General features: G+C 46.1%; 1 non-coding gene across 1 annotated transcript; it reads left to right on the top strand.

Moving 5' to 3' along the window:
- The first annotated feature begins 5,093 nt into the window (after window positions 1-5,093).
- Window positions 5,094-5,165, top strand: trnam-cau (transfer RNA methionine (anticodon CAU)). The gene has a single exon. It is a non-coding gene; the product is annotated as a tRNA-Met (tRNA).
- The last annotated feature ends 325 nt before the right edge of the window (window positions 5,166-5,490 follow it).

Below are 5,490 nucleotides of genomic sequence, written 5' to 3'. Positions count from 1 at the left end.
GGCAAATTGTTACAACCAGTTTTTGAGCAAGTTCTCCACATGCACAGTGAAGGATTCCTTCACATTTGCGAAGATCATACAGGACTTGCCTATCGATAGCAATGCCGTGTCCATGTGTCATTTGACATTGCTAGCCTATTCACCAATGTACCACTTCAGGAAGCCATAGATATTTGCACTGCAGTGCTATATCATGGCGATCTAGACCCGTCACCATTGTGTGAATCAGTATTCATTGAACTTATGAACTCGGCAACTTGCACAGTTGGGTTCAGTTTTTTTGACACCATGTATCGCTGGTGTTGCCATGGGATCCCCTCTAGGCCCAGCTCTCACAAACATCTTTGTTGGATTCCATGACAAACCTGTTTTTAAGGGAATGACACCTAACCTCCTACCTCTTGCATATTTCCAATATGTAGATGATACGTTTGCTATATTTGAATCCGCAGCTGCATGAAATAATTTCCTTGCACGTCTTCATGGGCTCTATCCTACACTCAAATTCACCTTTGGAATGGAGCTGTCAAATGAGCTCCCTTTCCTTGATGTACTAGTTGAGAAATCTGCTAAGGGGTTTTCTACCACGGTCTACCGCAAACATACCTTCACTGGTCAATACACGCGTTGGGATTATTACAGTTCCACACGCTATAAGATTGGTCTTATCGACAACCTCATAAATAGGGCTGAGCCATTTGCTCACCATGCAAGCTTGATGCTGAAATAGGGCGAATCAAAGACATCCTGCATTACAATGGCTACACTGATCAGATGATTTCTCACTGTATATCACACAAACTTATAAATGGGCTGAAGGACGTCATTTTGAGCCCTGAAAAGTGCCCAGTCTCCCTCAAATTACCCTGGAAGAGTAATATATCCCCAGTATTTGAGTAACAGGTGAAGCGAGCTGTTTCCTACTGTTCCTATGCAGGAGCAACAAGTGTGGTGTTCACCACTAACAGGATGCTGCTGTCAAGCAAAAGAGACGTCCTGCCTATCACACAAATAAGTAACGTGATATATGAATTTCAATACCAGTGTGATGCTAGGTTTCTAGACCGTACATCCCAAAACTGGTGGATTGTATCAAATAACATGTCCCTTCCGCTGTTCGCAATGGGCCCTACCCAACCAACCCGTGCTTGCAAAACTCAAAACACAGTATCGAACATGAGATGTGATTCCACAATAGGACAACATTTGCTAAATAATTCTCAGTGTGCTAAGAATTACACTGACAACCGATTTAAGACTGTCAGTGGGGCTAGCAGTGTGGTGCACTGGTGTGTTCTGTTCTTTTGGGCCTCCTTATCTCGAGAGACAATGGATACGCGCCTGGAGGTGGTCAGTACTGTAAGCTACATATATTAATACACAGGGCCCTGTTCTTTGCAGACAGAAATAACATGCACACACATTGTGCCAGTTTCAGCTAAACAAAATAAGTGACAGCCATTCACTGGCTCATTCCAAAGTGCAATGCCTTGACCAATCAGAGTCAAACTGCCTGGTTTAAATTTCAAACAAAGCTGGGCAGTTATCTGTCAGTTACCATAAACTGATGCATTCTGAATGGCAATGCCTCGACCAATCAGAGCTCACTTGCCAACCAATCAGCACTCTCTTCTCATACAGAAGAAAGTTGTTGTTTTCCTTTAAATTGGTATTCTTGTGGATTGCCCTGCTGAGTGCAAGACGAAAAGAACTGGCTACCAAAGTCTGGACAACATGTCACTATTTTCTCGAAATGATTACTTTTATTTTCAATATAAAAATATAAAGCAATATGAGTGTAACATTTACAGACAAATTCTATTACCTCAAATTGCCTGATTCTTTCACACTGACAGACTATGTGAACTACTGTCCCGATTTTGCAGTTCTCACTTCCAGTTAGCAAATGTCAGCAATCTGTGATACAGTGCAGTTTACAGACCAGACCGTCAATCACAACATGCAATAATTGTTCAGCTTCTGTTGGACTGGTGGGATTTAGAAATACAAGGAATTGAGATGAGCTGTTATTGTATTTAATTATTTATTTCATGGGATGTGGACGTCGCCAGCCAGGCCAGCATTTATTGTCCATCCCTAATTGCCCATGAGAAGGTGGTGGTGAGCTTCCTTCTTGAACCACTGCAGTCCATGTGGGGTAGGTACACTCACAGTGCTATTAGGAAGGGAGTTCCAGGATTTTGACCCAGCGACAGTGAAGGAATGGCGATCTAGTTCCAAGTCAGGATGATGTGTAGCTTGGAGGAGAACTTTCAGGTGGCGGTGTTCCCATGCATCTGCTGCCCTTGTCCTTCTAGGCAATAGAGGATGCAGGTTTGGAAGGTGCTGCCTGAGTAGCCTTGGTCCATTGTTGCAGTGCATCTTGTCGAAGGTACACACTGCTGCCACTGTACGTCAGTGGTGAAGGGAGTGAATGTTGTGGACGGGGTGCCAATCAAGCGTGTTGCTTTGTCCTGGATGGTGTCGTGCTTCTTGAATGTTGCTGGAGCTGCACCCATCCGGGCAAGTGGATAGCATTCCATCACACTCCAGACTTGTGCCTTGTAAATGGTGGACAGGCTTGGGGAGTCAGGAGGTGAGTTACTCACCGCATGATTCCTACCCTCTGACCAGCTCATGTCGTCACACTATTTATAAGGCTCCTCCAGTTCAGTTTCTGGTCAATGGGAACCCCCAGGAAGTTGATAGTGGGGGATTCAGCGATCGTAATGCCGTTGAATGTCAATGGGAGATCGTTAGATTCTCTCTTGTTCGAGATGGTCATTGCCTGGCACTTGTGTGGCGCGAATGTTACTTGCCACTTATCAGCCCAAGCCTGGATATTGTCCAGGTCTTGCTGCATTTCTGCATGGACTGCTTCAGTATCTGAGGAGTCGCGAATGGTGCTAAATTTTGCAATCATCAGTGAACATCCCCATTTCTGACCTTATGATTGAAGGAAGGTCACTGATGAAGGAGTGAAGAAGGTTGGGCCGAGGATACTACCCTGAGGAACTCCAGCAGTAATGCCCTGGAGCTGAGATGATTGACCTCCAACAATCACAACCATTTTCCTTTGTGCTAGGTGCAATTCCAACCAGTGGAGAGTTTTCCTCTTGATTCCCATTGACTCCAGTTTTACTCTGGCTCCTTGATGCCATACTCAGTCAAATGCTACCTTGATGTCAAGGGCAGACACTCTCACCTCACCTCTTGAGTTCAGCTCTTTTGTCCTTGTTTGAACCAAGGCTGTAATGAGGTCAGGAGCTGAATGGCCCTGGCGGAACCCAACTGAGCATCACTGAACAGTTTATTGTGAAGCAAGTGCCCCGTCGATGACATCTTCCATCACTATACTGATGATTGAGAGTAGACTGATGAGGCAGCAATTGGCTGGGTTGGACTTGTCCCGCTCTTTGTGTTCAGGACATACCTGGGCAATTTTCCACATTGCCGGGTAGATGCCAGTGTTGTAGCTGTACTGGAACAGCTTGGCTAGGGGCGCGGCAAGTTCTGGAGCAGAGGTCTTCAGTACCATTGCCGGAATATTGTCAGGGCCCGTAGCCTTTGCTGTATCCAGTGCCTTCAGTCGTTTCTTGATATCACGTGGAGTGAATCGAATTGGCTGAAGACTGGCATCTGTGATGCTGGGGACTTCAGAAGGAGGCCGAGATGGATCATCAACCTGGCACTTCTGGCTGCAGATTGTTTCAAATTCTTCATCCTTGTCTTTTGCACTGATGTGCTGGGCTCCCCCATCATTGAGGTTGGGGATATTTGTGGAGCCACCTCCTCCTGTTGGTTGTTTAATTGTCCACCACCATTCATCATTGGATGTGGCAGGGTGTAGATCTGATCCGTTGGTTGTGGGATCACTTAGCCCTGTCTATTACATGCTGCTTCTGCTGTTTGGCATGAAAGTAGTCCTGGGCTGTAGCTTCATCAGGCTGATGCCTCATTTCAAGGTATGCCTGGTGCTGCTCCTGGCATGCCCTCCTGCACTCTTCATTGAATAAGGGTTGGTCCCCAGCTTGTTGGTAATGTTAGAGTGGGGGAATATGCCATGAGGTTATAGAATGTGGTTGACTACAATTCTGCTGCTGCTAATGGTCCACAGCACCTCATGGATGCCCAGTTATACATTGCTAGATCTGTTCAAAATCTATCCCATTTAGCACAGTGGTAGTGGCACACAACACGATAGAGGGTATCCTCAATGTTAAGACGGGACATCATCTCCACAAGGACTGTGCAGTGGTCACTCCTACCAATACTGTCATGGACTGATGCATCTGCGGCAGGCAGATTGGTGAGGATGAGGTCAAGTATGTTTTTCCCTCTTGTTAGTTCCCTCACCACCTACTGCAGACCCAATCGAGCAGCTATGTCCGTTAGGACTCGGCCAGCATGGTCAGTAGTGGTGCTACCGAGCCACTCATGGTGATGGACATTGAAACCCCCCAGCCAGACTACATTCTGGACCCTTGCCACCCTCAGTGCTCCCTCCAAGTGGTGTTCATCAGTCTCTCGCTGTCTCTTATAATAAAAACAAGAAATGCTGGAACCACTCAGCAGGTCTGGCAGCATCTGTGGAAAGAGAAACAGAGTTAACTTTTCGGGTCAGTGACCCTTCATCGTTCCGATGAAGGGTCACTGACCCGAAACGTTAACTCTTCGTTCCGATGAAGGGTCACTGACCCGAAACGTTAACTCTGCCTCTCTTTCCACAGATGCTGCCAGACCTGCTGAGTGGTTCCAGCATTTCTTGTTTTTATTTCAGATTTCCAGCATCCGCAGTATTTTGCTTTTATCTCGCTGTCTCTTGCTGGTTTGCTCAGTACCTTTCTCTGTCTGTTCCTTTCTGGGTCCTGATAATATCTTCCTGGTTTTCTGTGTGTCTTTCTCTGCCTGCCTCATTGTCGGTGCTGTTACTCAGTGTCCTTGTGTCATTGTGCAGTGAGGGTGAGTCCGTCAGCACATGTGTTGCTGAGTCTGGGATTCTTGAGAAATCCGACTCCAATCCGATTTTGATAAAAACATTGGGGAAATGAACATATTTCACTAACGGGCAGCTGAAATTTAAAACTGCAGTTAGCAGAGTGGCGCAGCGGAAGCGTGCTGGGCCCATAACCCAGAGGTCGATGGATCGAAACCATTCTCTGCTATTTATGCTTCATAATAATGCAAACTGTTCACTTTCAAAACATCAAGTATTTCCCCATAATAACAAGATGCTTCCAAAAGGCACTTTATTGCAATCAGCTTTTTCCTTCCAGTGAACACATCAATCAGCAACAAATCACTTTTGCTCACACGAACACAAGCTGCAAACACGGACCAGCCGAGTCTCTCCCACTTTGTCAACCCCTTCCTGCAGAGCCACCTCTCCACCACCAGATGGTGATGTTGGCCACAATAAAACCAGGACAAATGGTCACAGTGAGGAGACGGTCAGCAACAGAAAATAAAACAATAACAGGGAAAACCTTT

Source organism: Heterodontus francisci, unplaced genomic scaffold, assembly GCF_036365525.1.
Source record: "Heterodontus francisci isolate sHetFra1 unplaced genomic scaffold, sHetFra1.hap1 HAP1_SCAFFOLD_102, whole genome shotgun sequence".
NCBI classification, from domain to species: Eukaryota; Metazoa; Chordata; class Chondrichthyes; order Heterodontiformes; family Heterodontidae; genus Heterodontus; species Heterodontus francisci.
The sequence above is the reverse complement of the archived record's forward strand: the minus strand, read 5'-3'. Positions and strand labels throughout refer to the sequence as shown.